Here is a 20,392-nt window from a genome sequence, read left to right as displayed (position 1 = left end):
ACTGCTAGTAAAGACTAATGGCTGTGTGGGGCCACTAGGTGTGTGTGTGTGTGTGTGTGTGTGTGTGTGTATGTGTGTGTGTGTGTGTGATTTAATAGTCTGCATTTTATCTGTACCCATTGTGTGTGGGTGTCTACATACATGGTTTTCAACAGTGCTGGCAAGGTCCTTCATTATCTTAGAGGTCCTTACTGCAATCCCTTTAACCCTACACCACCTCAATCGTGCAGTTAATCACCACCATCATGCCAGACACTGTGCTAAATGCTTTATGTGTATTTATTTACTCTATACAGCAACCTTTTGATATAGGTGCTATGATCATTCCTGTTTTCCAGATGAGGAAAATGAGATCCAGAGATATAAGTTAATTAGTGAAAGGTTTGCGATGCAGGAAACAAGACACAGAGTCCAGGCCATGGAAAAGGGGGGAGGTTTTAATCCTGCGCTCCCAGGCGAAACTCACTGGTCCAAGAGTGGGCCAGGGGAGTTCACGCCAAAACGGGGGCTTAGGTACTTCCTTTATAAAGCTGTTTAGTGAGGGGAGGGTGGAGGGCATGAGAGGTGTGGAATTCCTACCTCAGGCAGGGGTCTGGGAAGGCTGGCAAGGATCTGGGAAGGTGCCAGTTATCTTTGTCACCATCTACCTTGCCAATGCTTGATGGCTGTGGTCTTTCCCCCCTGCCTTGACCTAACAATTAGATCAAATATCTATCTGGCTGCCAGCTGATGTTGGTTTAGGATAGCATATTTCAAACTCTTCTGAATATATATATATATATATATATATATATATATATATATATTCACACACTGAGTGGCCAGATTATTATGATCTCTGAACACATAATAATCTGGCCACTCAGTGTATATCCTATATAATAAAAGGCTAATATGTAAATTGTCCCCTCGACCAGCAGGCAGGCCGGCCAACTGACCATGTCCGCTCCCCCTAGAGGCCCAGTGCATGAATTCATGCATGGATGGGGTCCGGCCAGCCTGGCCAGGGGGAGCGGACATGGTCAGTTGGCTGGCCTGCCTGCTGGTCGAGGGGACAATTATATATATATATATATATACACTCAGTGGCCAGATTATTATGCGTTCAAAGATCATAATAATCTGGCCACTCAGTGTAGATAGATAGATAGATATAAATAGATATAGATATAGATATAGATATAGATATAGATATAGATATAGATATAGATATAGATATTCACAACTAACATACAAAATTAAAACTAACTTTTCATGGAATAATACCCTTAATATTTGCTTTGTAGTCTGATATTTTCACTTCAGTTACAAAAAAAGAGTTAGTCAGGCCCTGGCCTGTTTGGCTCAGTAGTTAGAGGGTTGGTGCACAGACTAAAGGATCTGGGTTTGATTCTTGGTCAAGGGCATGTACCTGCGTTGCAGGCCCAATCCTGTGCCTGGTTAGGGTGTGTGCAGGAGGCAACTGATTGATGTGTCTCTCTTACATTGATATTTTTCTCTTCCTGTCTCTCCTGCTCTCTTCCACTATCTCTAAAAATTAATGGAAAAAATGTCATCAGGTGAGGATTAGGAAAAAACAAAACAAAACAAAAACAAAAAAGCTGGTCAGGATATACCTAATTTATTTTACCACCCAAAGGGGTCCACTTCACCATTCATTAAAGGATTGCAAACAGCCCTTTGAAAATCACTGCTTTAGGGTGCATGCCCATTTTCAAAGCTATTTGCATTTCTCAGAGACCTCTAAAATGTTTCCAGCCCCAAAGGGAGTCATTATATTCCTGGAATGTGAAGAATGACATGAGGCATTGGGGGAGCGGGGAAGGGGATTGAGGCACCAATAGCATGCCTCAGAGTGCCTGGTGAAAGTTTGACCCTACATGGCTTGCTCTGCCAGTCTTAAAATCTAAGCTGACCTTCTCTGAACTCAAGCTCAGCCATTTTTTTCTCCTTTCACAGAACATCAATTCATTCAACAAACATTTTTTAGTGCCTCAAGACTAGGTGCTCTGACAGAGGCTATGGGAAAGCAAAATTATGTGGGGTGACCAACTCATAATAAGTTAACTACATAAAGCAAGCAGTAATAAGGGCAATAAAAAGGGTGCCCGTCAAATGTTGTAAGCATGCATAGAAAGGGAGATTGATTTCAATTTGGGTTGAAACTTCATAAAAGATATGGCTTTGAGCCTGACCTGAAAGGATGGCTAGGATGGCTAGACAAGCAAAAGTAGGGGAGGAATTCTCAGAGGATATTAAAACAAAACAAAACAAAAACTCATGAGCTGGAAAGTGTGGATACCGGGTATGTATAGAGTCTGAAGAGTATTTAGGCTGGGTGGAGAGAATTGTTAATATCTTGCTACTTTATTCTGTAAGCAATGGGGAATCATTAAGAGTTTCATGAGCCCTAGTCAGTTTGGCTCAGTGGATAGAGTGTTGGGCTGAGGACTGAAGAGTCCCAGGTTCTATTTCAGTCAAGGGCACATGCCTGGGTTGCAGGCTGTCTCCAGTGGGGTGTATGCAGGAGGCAGACAATCAGTGATTCTCTCTCATCATTGATGTTTCTTGTAAGATGAAACAGAGGGCCGGAGACCATGGGATACCAGGATACAGGCTTTATTGGAGATCACCCTGCCGGCCACCTTCCAGAGGGGAAAAGGGATGGGCCGGGGGTGAGAGCGCCTTTTGAGGGGAGGAAAAGAGGGGACGGGGCTTAGGGTACTCAGCACACACTGATTGGTGGTTTCATGTAAGGTACATGATTAGGGACCTAGGGACTTAGGAATCGGGGGGCTTACGGTATTTGGCAGGTGCTGATTGGTGATTCAATGTACAGTCCATATAAGGTGTTCAGGAATGTCCGGCTGCAGGTGGAGTTTACGTCATACTCTGTCCATCAGTTGGAGGAAGGGAGGATCTATCATACCAGGCTTTTGTTAATATTTAAAAAAATTGAGAGTCCAGGCAAGGTCGGGGGGTGGAGTTCCATCTTCCATAACTGCTTCCAGCTGAGTGAGGGCGTCTACCTGGGGTCTCAAGGATTCTGGTGTTGTTGTGGAGCGGATGCGAGTGAATGACCACTGGAGCCCAGACCAAATTAAAATTTAGGGGGCCTTTATTAGCTGGGTGGCTGGACGACCCGGCGACTGCTCTGCCATTCTCCACGCAGGGAGACCAGAGAGCAGCAGCGACCCTTTGTGTAGGACCGCTTTTAAGCACATTAACCACATCCGGTTTTTGCAGAACAAGTAACCCAAGACAAAACAGTTTTTCCCAAGCAACGTCAGGTTCATGCCAATGAGGACCATGTTATTCACAGGGTCATCCTATTCTTCAGAAAGCTGACAGTGTTCTATGAAAGAAGGCCTACGTGCTGGGAAGGGGCCATGAGACCATATCTCAAGGCCTGGCCTGGTGTCAGCAGTGACAACTCTATCTGGGGCATAGTTCATGGCCTCTCTGGAAGCATGCTCAAAAATTCCCACTCTCCAACAGTGTTAGGTTCTGAATTCAGTGCCAGATAGATCTCTCCCACCTTCTGGTTGGTGAACGCCTGCATTCTGTTCTGCAAGAAACTAGTGAAACAATGCATGAGACATGGGCCAAAGAGCAAAATTAAGAGTATAGATACCAGTGGGCCTAATAGTGGGAGGAACCATGGAGTAAGTGATCCAAAAATGGCGTACCCCACTTCTAGCTGGTTATGTCGTCTTTGGTCAATCCTGTCCCGGAGGGATTTAATGTGATCTTTGACAATACCTGATTCATTTACAAAGTAGCAGCATTCCTCCCCAAGAAAAACACAGGTACCCCCTTTTTCTGCTGTCAAGAGATCTAAAGCACGCCAGTTCTGTAGGGCTACCATTGTTAAGGAATCTACCTGCCTTTGAAGGGATTCAAGGGAATTGCTAATGATGGAGATATCTTCTGAAAATTCCGCAGACAATTTGTGGTAGAAATGAACAGAGGAGGAGATGCCTTCTACTCCTGTCCCCACTGCAGTGAGGACTCCCGTACCCACTAAGAGGGGAACAAGGGCTGCCCTTTTGTGGCGGGGCCTGAGAAGACCAAGAGAGGATTCGAGTTCTCCCTCTGTTCTAATAGAAAAGTTGGGGGTTAGGAAGACATAAAGACAGAGCGAGTGTGACAGGTCTTGAGGGACGCAGGTGTAGGACGTAGTCCTGCAGAGGAGAAAAATACCCAGTGGGGGGAAGGCTAAGGGAGGGGGTAAATTTATATATTGTGCACAGTAGTAAGGTATAGGAGTAGTTGAGGTAGTGGTTTGAGAGGTATTTGTTAAACAGGTAGTGTTTTCCGTATTGAAGAGAGAGATGTTGTATAGGGTGCGTTGAGGTCTGGTATAGGTAAAAGTTAAGTTAGTGATCCAATAGGTTAGGGTTGGAGTGGCTATGATGAGGGTTTGAGCCAGTGACAGACAAATCCAGCAGAATGTAGAGAAAGAGGGATTGATATTAGAGAGTAGATGGAAAGTTGTGTTGATGAGGGTGGGCAAAGGAATAGGTCCAGGGTTCGTAGGGCAAGAGAGAATGTCTTTTAGTGAGGGAGGGATAGGTCAGGGATTAATATAAGTTTTAATAAAGATAATTATACCCCCAGGATCTCTACCTCCTCCATCTATTCTGATTCCTGCTGGCTGAGCCTGGCTCCAGAGTGGGTCTGCTGGGTTTGATATGGTAAAGCTGACTGGATTACACGTAAGGGGGCCACAGTCCGAGGGGGGTCTAAGATTTACCAGTGGACTGCGTAAAGCACCAGAATGGTAGTGAGAACACTGCTAATATGGACAGTAGAACTCCCCTACATCGTCACAATCCCCCTTTTGGTGATATTTCATGCATAGATATTTGTGGTCGGTGGCATAGGCTTGATACCACCCACCACAGCTGGACCACCCAGGGGCCATGGCTGCACAAGCATCAAAATAGAGAGTGACACTAGAGGATCTCCCATCCCAGACAGTAGAATTGATGACTCCCTCATCATCCCAAGTCCATTTTACCTGAAAAGGCCAAAAACCCTCATTGGTGCATTCATTGTTGGCTGCCTGTAGGAGAATTATGGTGAGAAGACAAGGCATATTAAAAGGAATTCGAAAACCTGAGCTTCTTCCGGAGTAAAGAATTGGAGGGTCCCTTGCCAGGTAAGATCCACTATCCATGAGTGTAAGTTTTCTGGGGAAGCAGATTGTGGTTGCCACCAGGACCAGTCCTCCAAGATGCACTGCAGGAAATGGTAGAATTTAGCCTGTAAGGAATGATGGGTCATCAAGTCCTGGATGGTGTCGTCGAGTCCTCTTCGGGGATGGCGGGGAGACATTTGGTGAATCTGAGAGAGGTAGGTCCTGTGGGGGTAGAATTGTAGGAAGGTAGTGTTTTGTGTAGAGGTTTGTATGGCTTAATGTTTGAGAGGTGATACCAGTGTTGGATTCCTTGTACCTTTGCTGCAGTAGGGGTGGATAGTATGACTGGGAAGGGTCCCTCCCATGTGGGTGTTAAGGATGCCTTTCCTTTTTTCTTGACATAAACCAAGTCCCCAGGGAGGACTGAGAGATGAGTAGAAGTTGTAGGAAAGGGACGGGGGAGAAGATTATCAGCGTGTTGTTGTAAGAGTGCCCTCATATGGGCAAAAGCAGGAAAGTAGTTTCCCGGGGAAGGGGAATTGTCCTCCGGGGTTTGGAGGACAAAAGGCCGTCCATACATGATCTCGAATGGGGCTTAGAAGTAGTGGTTGTCCTGGCATGGCCCTCAGTCTCATTAGTTCCAGGGGAAGAAGTTCGGTCCAAGGCATATGGAATTCTAAAGATAACTTGGTTAGATTTGTTTTTAAGAGATGATTGGCCTTTTCTACTTTACCCGAAGACTGAGGGTGGTAGGGGATGTGGAGGTTCCATTTGATGTTTAGCGTTTGAGAAACCAGCTGCGTTATCTGAGAGATGAAAGCGGGGCCATTATCAGATTGAAGAGACATTGGAAAGCCAAAGCGGGGGATAATGTCATGGGTGAGGGCTACCACTACTGTTTGAGCATTCTCCATGCAAGTGGGATAGGCTTCTATCCATCCTGAAAATGTGTCAACTAGAGTGAGAAGATAACAGCGTTTTTTGTGTAAGGGTATATGTGTGAAGTCTATCTGCCAGTCCTTTCCTGGGAGGTTTCCTCTTATCTGGTGTGTTGGGAAAGAGCAAGGGCGGGCTCCACCCTGAGGAAAGCAGGGATTGCAGATGTCACAGGTGTTAGTTATCTTCTGTATTAAGGAGGATAAAGACGGAAAGGACAGAAAGCTAGTAGCGTACAGCAGAAGGGGTTTTTGTCTCGCATGGAAAGTGTTATGGATTCCTTGGAGTATCTCCATTGCTTGGGCCTGGGGAAGGATGAATTTTTCTGCCTGAGTGTACCATCCTTGCTTCTGGGGGTACCCTAGGTACTTGAGATGTTCTTCTCTTGAGTATTGTGGGGAAATTGTAGGTATAGCCAGTAGTATCAAGTTAGCTTGGGTGGTGCCTGACTAGGCAACTCCTTTTGCTATCCTATCTGCCAGATCATTGCCAATAGCAATAGGGTCTGTAGAATTCCGGTGTCCTTTGCAGTGTATGATGGCAGCTGCTTTTGGCAGCATGGCTGCATCGAGTAAGGCCTTGATGTGAGTATGGTTGTATAGGGGATTGCCTTTGGTGGTTAGAAATCCCCATTCAGGCCATATGCTGGCACCAGAATGAATTATGTGGTATGCATATTTGGAGTCAGTGTAGATATTTATGGACTTGCTAGCTGAGATGGTTAGAGCTCGGGTGAGGGCTATGAGTTCTGCTTGCTGAGATGTTGTGTTTGGGGGAAGGGAACTTGCTTCTATTATGGAAGAATCACTAGATACTATAGCATAACCTGCTTTATATAGTCCCTCCTTTATGCGGGTAGAGCTGCCATGGATGTAAAGTGTTTGTTCGGGTGTGGAGAGAGGAGTGGGTGAAATATGAGGAAAGGGAGATATGAATTGGGTAATTGTTTCAATGCAGGAGTGGAGAGGAGGGTCCGTCCCAACAGGGAGGAGAGTAGCAGGATTCAAGGGAGAGCAAGGAATGAAAGAAAACTGGTGGTTTTCTATGAAAACCAGATGGTATGCCTGAAGTCGTGAAGGTGAGAGATGTTGTATAGCCTTATGGGTCACAAGGTCCTGAAGATGATGAGGGACTTTGATAGTAGTGTGTTGCCCAAAAGTAAGTTTAGAGCTTTCTAGTGCCAGAATAGCTGCTGCTGCTAGCTAACGCTCTAAAACAAGGTGCCCAGCCTCTACAGGTGGGCTCTAGTTGTTTTGATAGGTATGCTACTGGGGCGAAAGAGGGACCCTTGTCTTGTCCTAGGACCCCCAGAGCCAGGCCATGATTTTCATGAGTGTATAGTATGAATGACTGTGAGAGGTCTGGAAGGTGTAATGCTGGGGCCTGGATAAGAGCCTGCTGTAAGGATTTAAAGGCTGATTCTAGAGGTTTTGAGGGCTCTAGAGGCTCATTGGGGTCTCCTTTAGTCGCCTCATACAGGGATTTGGCTAGGTTACTGTAATTAGGGATCCAGGAGCGGAGAAAGCCATCCACTCCCAGGAAAGAAAGAAGGTCAGATTTGGTGGTTGGCATAGGTAAGGAAGAGATAAGGCTTTTATGGGTTGGCAATAATCTCCTTTCTGTCCTGTGAAATTTTGATCCCAAGGTATGTTACTGCTGACTGAGAGAGCTGAGCCTTAGTTGCTGAAACCCGATAACCACGCTGGGCAAGAAAGTTAAAAAGTAGACACGTGTCCTCCTGGGAGGTTTGGAGATCAGAACTGCACAGTAGGAGGTCATCTACATATTGTAGGAGGGAGCTTCTGGGCAGCGCCAGATCCCGCAAGTCTTTTGCCAATGCCTGCCCAAAGAAGTGGAGGCTATCCCTAAACCCCTGGGGCAGAACCGTCCACGTGAGCTGCTGTGAATGTCTAGTTTCAGGGTCAGTCCAAGTGAACGCAAAGAGGTCCTGACATTGTGAATCTAAAGGGATAGTGAAGAAGGCATCTTTTAGATCAAGAACTGTAAAAAAGGAGGACAAAGGGGGACTAGAAGACAGAATGGTATAGGGATTGGGCACAACAGGAGCTATGGGCAGTACTGCTGAGTTGATGGCTCTGAAGTCTTGAACCAGGCGATACGAGCCTTTGGTTTAATAACAGGAAGGATGGGAGTGTTGAAGGGGGAGTTTGTGGGCCTCAAAAGACCTGAATTAAGAAGTTTGAAAATAGTAGGTTTGAAGCCGAGTAGTTGTTTGGTTGGGACAGGGTATTGGGGGACGAAAGGGAAGGAGTCAGGATTTTTGCGGTGGATGAGGACAGGTGTGTGGTGTTTGGCTATGGATGGATTGGAGGTGTCCCAGACTATAGGGTTGACTTTATCTGGAGGTAATGGGGGAATGACCGAGGCTGAGTATGAGTCAGCAGCAGAGGCAAGAAAGATAGAGGCCGAGGGTGTGTAGGTAGAGGGAGTCAGTGAGACAGTTGCAAGGAATTTAGATAAGATGTCTCTCCCTAGTAAAGGGGTGGGGCATTGGAGAATAACTAAGAAACTGTGTGTGAACTGTATTCCCTCAAAGGTACAGAGGAGGGGTTGAGTTACTAGAGGGTTGGTCTTTGTTCCCGAGACTCCCACAATTGTAGTGGTGGATGGCATTAAGGGGCCCGAAAACTTGGGCAAGGTGGAGTATGTGGCCCCGGTATCAACAAGGAAAGAGACCGGATTACCTGCTACGCAAAGTTTTACTCTGGGCTCCTGATGCGTGATCACCACTGGGGCCAGAGACCCAGGGCCACATCAGTCCTCTGTTGCCAGTCCCAGCAGATCTGTTGTGGATCCGGATGTGGGGATTTTCATTAGAGAGGAAGATCCAGCCCCGCTTCGGCGACTGGGGCAATCAACTCTCCAATGTCCCTCCAATTGGCAGCGCGGACATGGGCCGGGAGGGGGTCTTGGGTTTGGGCATTGTCTTGACCAATGTCCCGGCTATTTGCATTTAAGGCAGGCTCCCAGTGGGATTGGTGTAGGCCTTCCTAGGGATGTGGAGCCCTGTAGGGCCTTCGCCAGCATAAGGTAATTTTCCTGGTCTCTTTTTTTAAGGTCCTCCTTTTCCTGTTCTTCTCTATTATGGAAGACCTTAAAGGCCATGCTAAGAAGTTCCCTCTGGGGAGTCTTGGGCCCATCCTCAAGCTTCTTTAGTTTTTTTCTTATGTCTGGGGCTGACTGGGATATAAAGTGTGAATGTAATAAGGCCGTACCCGCTTGGGAAGTAGGATCAATACGGGTATATTTTTTGAAGCACCTGTGAAAGGCGTTCAAGGAATTCTCCAGGGTTTTCCTCTGGGCTCTGGGTAATCTCCTTTATCTTATCATAATTTACTGCCTTATTCGCCAGCCTGAGGAGAGCCTGAAGAATATTGTCAAGCATACGATTCCGTGCCTCTCTATTCTGATGTCCAAGTTGATAGTTCCAGTCGGGACCTTCCCGGGGAACTGCAAGGGTGCCAATAGGATTGGAGTTATTATGAGTGTGTGCCTCATCTGCAATCTGCTGAGCTGTGTCCCAGACTCGGTCTTTGTCTGATGGAGTTAGAGAGGAAGTAAGAATGATAAAAATATCGTGCCAGATAAGATCATAAGATTGAGTGATGTATTTGAATTCCTTGATGTAGTTATCAGGGTCTGAGGAGAATGAACCGAGGCGTTTTTCAATTTGAGAAAGATCAGAAAGCAAGAAGGGAATGGCCACACGGATGATGCCATCTGCCCCTGCCACCTGGCACAAAGGGAACTGACCGGCCGCCTGAGAATTTGGTTGCTGGCGGTCACAGGGGCGGAGATTCCGGGGAGAGTGAGCAGGCACAGGGGAAGGCAGGGGAGAGTGCGTGGGCTCGGAAGAAGGCAGGCAACTGGAATTATCATGTGGTAGGTCAGTTTTCATGGCAGGGTTTTAAGGAGGTGGCAGGAGTGAAACATGTGGAGAGGAATGATCCGCTGGGTCAAAAGAGCAGTCAGAAGACAGAAAAAGGGGCTGAGGATAGGTTTGAGAGGGCAGAGAGGACTTTGCGAGGAGGACCTGATTGGTGGAACATGAGGAATAAAGCGAGGGGCGACAGCGGAGGAAAAAGAAAGCCTGTACGTAGGGAATCTTGACAGCTTTCCCCGTCCGGTGGCAAAAATTATCTAGATCTTGGAGGATATTTCAATCAAAAGTGCCGTGTTCAGGCCACAAAGAGCCATTATCAAGTTTGTATTGTGGCCAGGCAGTGTTACAGAAAAAAATGAGTTTCTTTGGTTTGATGTAGCCAGAAAGACCAAGGGTCGAGAGATTGGCGAGAAGGCACCCTAGGGGTGTGTTCCGAGGGGGTTTGGATTGAGAGGTTCCCATGACTGGATAGAAGGGCCAATGAGAAATTGGGGAGGAAAGAAGAAGCGTCCTTCTTCTCCCTCAACCAACCCGAGAGAGACCAGAGAAGGTTTCAAGGTCATTACCCCGATACCTTTCCTGTAGAGACGAGCAGTTTTCACGGCCAGGCGCCTGGGCTTTCGAGAAGACGTGAAGCCGAGGTTACGGGAAAACTCCGAGGCCCTTCCTGGTCAAGGGAATGAGGGGGGGTGGGGGGGTCCCTGAAGCCTACTGGTTAGAAGGAAGCGATGAGATTCCCACGTGTCCTGGCATGGCAGGGTTTGAGAAGTGTTCTGAACGGGCCAATCAATCCAAAACCATACCGCCAAGCAGAGCCAGAGCAGGAGTCAGAAGCTTGGGGCTAGGTTTTGGGGATCGTCCTCATTCACCCAGGTAATTCAGTACCAAGATGTAAGATGAAACAGAGGGCCAGAGACCATGGGATACCAGGATACAGGCTTTATTGATCACCCTGCCAGCTGCCTTCCAGAGGGGAAAAGGGCTGGGCCAGGGGTGAGGGCGCCTTTTGAGGGGAGGAAAGGAGGGGACGGGGCTTAGGGTACTTAGCACATGCTGATTGGTGGTTTCATGTAAGGTACATGATTAGGGACCTAGGGACTTAGGAAATCAGGGGCTTAGGGTATTTGGCAGGTGCTGATTGGTGATTCAATGCACAGTCCATATAAGGTGTTCAGGAATCTCCGGCTGCAGGTGGAGTTTACATCATACTCTGTCCATCAGTTGGGGGAAGGGAGGATCTATCATTTCTATCTCTCTCTCCTTCTACCTTCCTCTCTGAAATCAATAAAAAAGTCTTTAAAAAAGTGTCTCATCAGAGGAGGATCAACCTATAGGGTTTTAACTCTGCAGCAGTGTGAAAGTGGAGTGGAGGGCAGCAAAAATGGAGGTAGGTGGACACTTAGGAGGCTGATGTGATAGTTCAGGAGAGACATAAATGAGGGCCTGACGTGGAGCAATGGTGGTGGATATCGAAAGGAGGGGATACACAGAAGAAATGCCATAAGGGTTGAGGCAACAGGACTTGATAACTAATAATATATATGTGTATGCAGGTGAAGTCTTCTCTCCTCCTTCCCAGTTTGCCCTCAACCCAGGGCTTTTACAGCAGTCTGATGAACTCTGAATCTGCCTATACTAGAAAGAGGAAGCATGAGCGTGGCTGCGTGGCTCCTGCTGAGCAAAAGGTGAGGAAGAGGAGACAGTTAATCATAGGCAAGCCAGGAGGCCAGGCTGGGCTCATCCTGTTGCCATAGGATTTCAGAAGATCATAGAATTTTAGAGCAGGAAAGCAACATTAGGATCCTGCTGTGAGGATGTCCTACTGTGAGGAGGGGCCAGATAAGGATGAAGGAGTCTAGCAAAGGAAGGAGCTTTTAGAAAAGGCCTTAGCCTTGATCTCTTAAGCTCAGCTCTTCCTCTGTCCTCCTCTTTTCTCTTCTCCACCTTCCACTCCTCCCTGTTTTCTCTCTCCTCACCCACCACTGCCTCTTCCTCCTCCATTACCTGTGGGAGCCCCTTTTATCCCGCGTGATTCAGGGTTCCAGTTCAGGGTTCAGTTTCTGGAGAAGGGCCGCATGCAAATTAAAAGAGACTACAAGAAAATTAATTCGGCGATATGGGGGGCCAGGCGGGAGCCTACCTCTAGTGGGAGGACTGCCTGACTAGGCTCTGGCCTTGCTATGCCTTTTATTGAGACTATTGGATACACCCATTACCTGACTAGGCTCTGGCCTTGCTATGCCTTTTATTGAGACTATTGGATACACCCATTACCCTTAAGCAGCTTTGGGATACACCCATAGCCCTTAGGCAGGTAATAAGCAGTTTATCATATCAGTAAGGATCTACATGATTACAAGATGGGGAAGTTGCCTCAGTTACCATTATCTCAATTAGATAGGGAGTGGTTGGCTCTGACCTTTCAGAGCTTCAAGGTTGACCAGCCTTTTTCTATTAGTGAGATAATGGTTGGTTTCCAGCATCTCCCCCGTTTTTTTTCTTTTTAAAAAATCTTGCATCTGTAGACCAGAAATAAACATATAAGGACAAGAAATGTTTGAGTCCTAATTTCAAATGTCCAACAGTTCTGAGTCCAGTTTCAATGCAAAACAGTTCCTTATGTGTATGTCAGCAATGATATTTCAGTTTCTGGATGGTGGACAAATGGTGGTAATGCAGATCCAACCCTCTCTGGTTTGGTCCTTGGTAACCTTCAGCAAAGTACAGCTGCTGACTGCTAGCATGGCAAGGTGTCGTAAGCGTCTTTCATCTCTGGACTATTTTTCCTCTTGTCTTCATGCCTGGAGTATTCCTGTAAATTCCTCTTTGCTGAAGAAATCCACATGGTCTTGGAGTTGTTTTCTGAAAATATATAAACATATTCTCGACCAAAAGTTAATAAAGGAATCTTTACTACAAATTTGACTTGGAATCCTTTCCATCCTTGTCCAAACGAATTTTCCTTGACCTATTTTGACACTATGTGTGTTTTTCATGTGTGTCTTGCTGTTACCATTACAAATGAAAATTAGTTTTCAAAGTAAAAATTTTCTAAATGTAATTGACTTTCAGAATATTTTTCTTACATAACATTACTCCACTATCCCCCCTTTTTTTGATTTAATTATTAGGAGGCTTTTGGAAAAAAAAAATAATGCAGTCTTGATAACTTTAAAATTTAATTTTTTGCACAAAAATATGACTGCTTTAGGTTCATTGCATGTTAAGCAATTTTACCATGAGATGAACTACCAATAGAAATTTTTAGTTACTACTTCAGAAACAGCAATTATCCAATTTAAATTAATCTGAAAACTTGACTACTATTTTACTGTCAAATTTTAATACTCTAACAACTATCTTAGTTTACCCTGTAAATATTAGTGGAAAGGATTATTTGCATTCTTGAGTAGGCTCTGAGCATTTCCAATGCTAGGCTGGATTTCAGCTGCTCTTGGTCAAGTCTTTTTCTGTTGCCTAGGTCCCAATCTGAGCTGGGCCAAGCCTGTGTCTGTTACCCGGGTCCCAATCTGAGCTGGGCATGGGAAGCGAAGCAGCCATGGGGCAGGAGACCTCCCTCAGAAGGGGCTAGAGTTCAGACCCCTGCAAGGTTGGGGGGGTGAGGATCTATGCCCCACCTCTGTTGACCCCCAAGTTCCCTCCTGATGGCCCCTCTGCGACTGTGCCTGTCTTAGGTTGTTCCTCCCACGAGGAATCTTACCCGTCTCTGGCTAACCAGCCATCCTCCGGGGCCAAACAGGGTAATGTGAGGTTCATTTCTGTATCCTTGGTAGTCTATGACCCCATGGCTTTCATGCCCAGCACCTGCCTTGGGATCCCACCTCGGCTGCTGGCAGGGACCCAGCACTGATCACATGTCTTGGGGTACCCAGGTTTCTTCTCCAGGGAGGGCCCAACTCACATCATTGGGCGAGAGACAGATCTATGGTACCAGCCACCACAAGGTTTAAAACTCAGGCAACAGCTGTGGACAATTTGATTTTTAGAAAAGGGTTCCTCTTGGCAAAAAAGGGCAATAGGTGCCAATATAGAATGCTCAAGTGCCTTCCCAAGGGGCTTTCCACACAGTGGAAGGGATTAAATCCTTCCATGTCCTTTTTATATTATTGCCAATCAATCAAAGAATTAGTTTTGTAAGTTTGTTTGGAATAATTGTACAATATGCTGTTATAAAATATAATATCATGTAAGGATATTCTTTGCTCTAAGCCATGGTAATTCAATTTACAAGATCTAGTTACTTTTTTAATCCTTTCCCAGAAGCAAGTAATGATAATCCCCTTACTTCACTGGTATCCACCCAAGCCAGAAACCTCTTTTTAATTTTACACACAAAGGAGCAGTGATTTGATTTTATGTTATACAAAAGGAAAACTGGGTGGCAACACCTGTGTAATTGTACTTCCTTGACACACCCATGCTCCTCCTGGATGAACCAAGGTGTTTGGAATTACTGATTACTACATAAGGCGGGGATTAACCCACATAAGAGTTTTTACCCAAAGAGTCAGGAGTATTCTTCCCCATTTTGCCCCATTTCCCCAGGTAATATTACTATACAGCTGATTACTGTTATCATGGCAAGAAAGACGTTTTCAAGTGTTCTGTACCGTCTTCTTTACCATGCCCCAGGTGGTCTCCAGGCTGTCTGTTGTCCGGCTCATCCTCCTCTTGCTCCTCATCTTCAGTGAACTGCTTGGAGTTGCTACTCTCTGTAGCTGAGGTAGTTGATTGTCTGCAGCTGCATGGTGTAGCTCCAGGTGCAAAGTCCTCACTACTTCGACTAGTTTCTCTCTTGGATCCCTGTTGCAGTTTAATATTTCTAGTAGGAATCCACATGGGCTTGGAAAAATTCTCTGGGAATATACAGGCATACCCTCTGCCAAAGGTTAATAATGGATCGGGTTCCTTCCATAAACCAGATTCGGGATCCTTCCATTTAACTAGACCATTTACTTTTGTTTTGTTCTGGCACCAATGCAACTCCATAGGTGTTATTTCCATCAGCATCACAAGTGAAAAAATTTAAAGTAATTAAGGCTTGGTGCAGCCTACCCACAGGTGATTTCTCCATCATCCCTCCTTTTTGTTTTTCAAGTTGAGATTTTAGCCGTTGATGCTGTCGTTCAATAATGGCCTGTCCTTGGGAATTATATGGTATTCCTGTAATGTTCTGAATTTTCCACCTTTTACAAAATTCCTGGAATTGACAACTTATGTAAGCAGACCCATTATCAGTTTTAATAATTTTTGGAACTCCCATGATGGCAAAAGCAGCTAGACAATGATTAATAACCTGTTTTGCCATTTCTCATGTAGATGCAGTAGCCCATAGGACTTTTGAAAAGGTATCTACAGAGACATGTAATGCCCCAAGGCATCCAAAGGAATTATAATGTGTTACATCCATTTGCCAGATATGGTTTCTTAGCAAACCTCCAGGGTTGACTCCTGTGTTAGGCCCTTGAGGTAGATGGGAAGACCACATCAGCATCTTCCATCTCCTTGTTTCTGGGTCTGTTCTTGTCCATCAGTCTATGTTGTTCATTATTTCCACTAGATGAGTGAGATCATGTGCTATTAGAAATACACTTATAAGAACCAAAAATGAGACAAGCAATAATGGTTATGGTGACAGGAAATGACATTCCTTAATAATATGTTTTGCCTGTTGTCGAGTGATTGAGAATTATTTAAAGTTTTAAGACAATCTTTTCTTATCCCCACCTTCTGAGGCCTAATGCATTGGTTTTTAATTATGGGTCCCAGATATTGGAAAGGCGTTTCTTTCTGTACCTTTTCTGGAGCAATTCTTAAGCCCCATTTAGGGAGCTCCTCTTTTAATTGGGAAAACATGGCCAAAGTCTGCTCTTCCCATGTGCTTGCTAAGAGCAAGTCATCCATGTAATGAATAATGTAACATTGGGAGTATTTGTCTCTTAAAGGCTGAACAGCTTGTGCCACATATTTTTGACACAAATTAGGGCTATTGGCCATTCTTTGAGGTAAAACCTTCCATTCATATCTTTCCATGGGTTCTATATTATTAATAGATGGCACTGAAAATGCAAATCTCTATTTATCTTGAGGTGCCAAGGGAATGGTGAAAAAACAATCTTTAAGATCTACTACTATGAGAGACCAATTTAAAGGGATTTGTGAAGGTGCTGGGAGTCCAGGTTGTAAAGCTCCCATGGTATGCATAGTAGCATTAACTGCTCTAAGATCATGTAACAATAGCCATTTTCCTGTTGTCTTTTTAGGGATTGTAAATATAGGCGTATTCCAAGGACTATTGGAAAGCTCTATGTGATCAGCTTCTATTTGTTCTTGTATTAATTCATTAATATGACTTAATTTCTCCTTGGTTAATGGCCACTGATCCACCCATACAGGTCTATCATCTTTCCATTGTATAGGCTCAGCATGAGGGTGAGGAGACTGAGCAGTGACCACTCCTAAAAAGGTTGATATCCTGTTTGAGTTATTAACTGCTTTCCTTTGCCTGTAATAATACATGCCCATAAACCTTCTAAAACATCCCGGCCCCATAAGTTGACTGCAATGCCAGAGATGACGTAGGGCTGAAACCATCCTGTCTGTCCTTCCTCATCTTGCCACCTTAACACTGCAGCACTACGTTGTGTGTCATCAGGAACTCCTACCCCCTTAACTGAGCCCATAGCTTCTGCCGTGGACCAATTTGGAGGCCAGAATTCTTTGCTGATAACACTAACATCCGCTCCAGTGTCCACTAGACCCCTAAATTGTTTAAAATAATTTTTCAGGCTACAGAGAGTTTCATTTAAAAATCTTTGTCACATGAAACAATTTCTCTTAAGGTTATGGTGACCACTAGTATGGATTAGATTTAATATTTTAATAACAATCCTCAGTTTATCCTGTAAATACCAGTGAAAGAGATTTCAAAATTTTCAAATTTCTCCTTTGTATTAAGCTAGAATTTTATTCTTTAAAGACTATCCCCTTAGGCTTATTTGCATCTACAGAGGGATCATGGGAGGTCTTAGTAACTTTCTTAGAATACTTAATCAAATTGCTTACAAAGATATTGGCTTATTCAAAAGGAAAGGGTTGGCCTTTGTTATTTCAAGATGGCGGCCCCCAGGGGACCTGTAAGCCATGTGTTGATAAGGCTTGCCATGCAATTTCAAGTATAAGAGATAATAAATTTCCTGTATTACTACGGGCCCTTGGAGCTTTCCAAGAATCATCTGTTAAAGCCTTGAAATTTTAACATGGAGAAAACACCATCAATCAAATATCTATATATGATTTAAATATTATAATACTTTTTTATAATTATCTTAAGATATCAATTAGATTTTAAACTAGTTTTTGCATAGAAAAATTTTGGTTGAAATCACAGAATTAATCCTCTTTTTTAATTAGACTAATAATAAGCAACTTATTTTGAATTCCTAATTTTTAGAGAAAACACAACATTTTATTTTCTCAAAAATAAGTTCTTATACTTTAGACATTTAATTACCACAACTATATAAATTTTCCTAATTTAATTTGAACTTTTAAAGCTGGCAAGTCAAATATATTTAGCGTTTCCTAGATTAGTAGCACTTTACATTTTTAAGAAAAATACAAGACATAATCAATTAATAGCTTCAATTCTGTCCTCTAGGTTTTTTATGAGGCAAATTTAAACTTTACTTTTTATTTGTCAGTAGCTCTGGAAAACCAGGTTTGGTTTATTTGAATATAAATTACCCCATTTTTCAAAGGTGATTCCTGGCAGGAAACTTGATTACCTGTCAGCTGGGGGAAGGACGTATACCCCTTCTACCATTAACAAAGGGGCTACTTAGACCTTTATAATTAATACATTATTTATCTATATTTCAACAATTTTTTGAGATTCAAATCCAATTCCAATTATTTTAAAGCATTTACTTTGGATAAATTCTATAACAGAGACAAATTTACTTATTTTCTTGAAGGCCTTAAAAAGTTAACTTTTTAACAAGGTTCATTAGCATTTTTTAAAAACTACTCTTTATTATGGAAATTTGAATCCTGTGGCTGGAATTAGCTTGAATTTCTTTCAAGAAGACTTTTTCGCCATTTTTCTTAGGAAAAAGAACCAGTTCTGGGTTTCTCATTTTCTGTAGTTTTTGCAGAGAGATTCCAGCTGAAGACAATCTAAATGTCCAAAATTGGACCATGAACGCATTCTGTCTTATATCTAGATTCTCTCCCCACGAGCACAGAAATTTCTAAATATTTTAAGACTTTTTTATGGCGAGAAAGGAAATTTTAATTTAGCATACTAGGAGAGTGGGCGTCCATATTGGATCACCACGTGTCTCCCATCCCCCACATCCTGCTTACTTTGGGGGAAGTTTCAGCAACAGATCTGGCTGAATTTCTTTTCATGCTTAAAAGATAGACAGATCGTAAATTTTTTCTTTCTTTTTCGCTTTCTGAAGTAATAACTAGCACCCAATTTGGCCAAGATTTGCATTTCCCTGGGAGTTCTTTTATAATTTTTAAATGAAACTTTAAGTACTCTCATTGCAGGAGAGCAGATAGCGTTGCCCTCTCCTGCCACCTTTGAATTTCTCCACACCAGAGGCGGTTTCACCAGTGGAGTTTCATTTCTTTTTTTATTATTAATTTCTTTATTGATTAAGGTATCACATATTTGTCCTCATGCCCCCATTCCCATCCCACACCCCTCCCCACACATGTCCCCACCCCCTGTTGTCCCCAACCGCTAGTTAGGCGCATATGCATGCACACAAGTCCTTTGGTTGATCTCTCCCTTTACCCCCACACTCCCCTACCCTCCCTCTGAAGCCCGACATTCTGATCCGAGTCTCCTTGTTTCTGGGTCTGTTCTTGTCCATCATTCTATGTTGTTCATTATTTCCACTAGATGAGTGAGATCATGTGCTATTAGAAATACACTTATAAGAACCAAAAATGAGACAAGCAATAATGGTTATGGTGACAGGAAATGAATCAGTCTGTAGTGAGTTTCTTTCTGGGCCAAGAGTTCTTTTGAGACCCAATTACAATGTCCAACAGTTCCTTATGTGTACATGTCAGCACTGACATTACAGTTCTGGATGGTGGAGAAATGGTGGTAATGCAGGTCCGACTCTCTCTGGTTTGGTCCTGGGCAACCTGCAGTGATGCACAGCTGCTAACTGCTAGTATGGGAAGACCACATCAGCATCTTCCATCTCTGGACTGCTTCTCTTCTGTCTTCATGGCTGGAGTAGTCCTGTCGATTCCTCTCTGTTGCTGGAATCAACATGGTCTCAGAGTTGTTTTCTGAAAATATACAAACATATTCTCGACCAAAAGTTAAAAAAGGAATATTTTCTATAAATTTGACTTGGGATCCTATTTCATTTTTTGCCCAAATAATTTTCCTCTGGCTTGTTTTGACACCTTGTGTGTTTTTTATGGGTGTCTTGCTTTTAGCCTTACAATTAATTTTCTAAAGTATTAATTTTCTAGATGTAATTTACTTACAGGTTATTTTTCCTTACATGATATTCTTCTACTATACCCTCTTTTTTTGATTTAAATGTTAGGAGGCTTTTGAAAATTTTATAATGTAGTCTTGATGGCTTTTACATTTTAATTTTTTGCTCTATAATATTACTGTTTTAGGTTCATTACATGGTGCACAATTTTATCATGAGATGAAGTACCAATTAAAATTTTAGTTAACACTTTAGGAACACCTTTTTGTCCAGTACAATTAATTTTTCTAGAATATTCGCTTGTTTCAACTAGTCAATTTAAATTTGCCTGAAAACTTGACTACTATTTTACTGTCAAATTTATTACTCTAACACCAATCTTATTTTACCCTGTAAATATTAGTGGAAGGGATTATTTGCCTTCTTGAGTAGGTCCTGAGCATTCCTGGTGGTAGGCTGGATTTAGATATCGTAAACCCACTTCCCCACACCATGGGTATAAGACAACTCAAACAATTCTTTTGGAGTAAGAGGGCAGCTGTTGTCGGCCAAGTCTCTGTCGGTCACCTGGGTCATGATCCGAGCTGGGCATGGGAAGCATGAAGCAGCCATGGGGGCAGGAGACCTCCCTCAGAAGGGGATAGGGTTCAGGCCCCTGCAATGTTGCAGGGGGGGTGAGGGTCTGTGCCCCACCTCTGTTGATCCCCAAATTCTCTCCTGATGGCCCCTCTGCGACTGTGCCTGTCTTAGGTTGTTCCTTCCTTGAGGAATCTTACCCGTCTCTGGCTAACAAGCCATCCTCCGGGGCCAAGCAGGGTGACATGAGGTTCAGTTTTGTCTCCTTGGTAGCCTATGCCCCCGTGGCCTCCATGCCCAGCACTTGCCTTGGGATCCCCTGGCCTGCTGACGGGGCCC

This window comes from Eptesicus fuscus, chromosome 1, assembly GCF_027574615.1.
Source record: "Eptesicus fuscus isolate TK198812 chromosome 1, DD_ASM_mEF_20220401, whole genome shotgun sequence".
Classification (NCBI taxonomy): Eukaryota; Metazoa; Chordata; class Mammalia; order Chiroptera; family Vespertilionidae; genus Eptesicus; species Eptesicus fuscus.
This window is presented reverse-complemented; position numbering follows the sequence as displayed.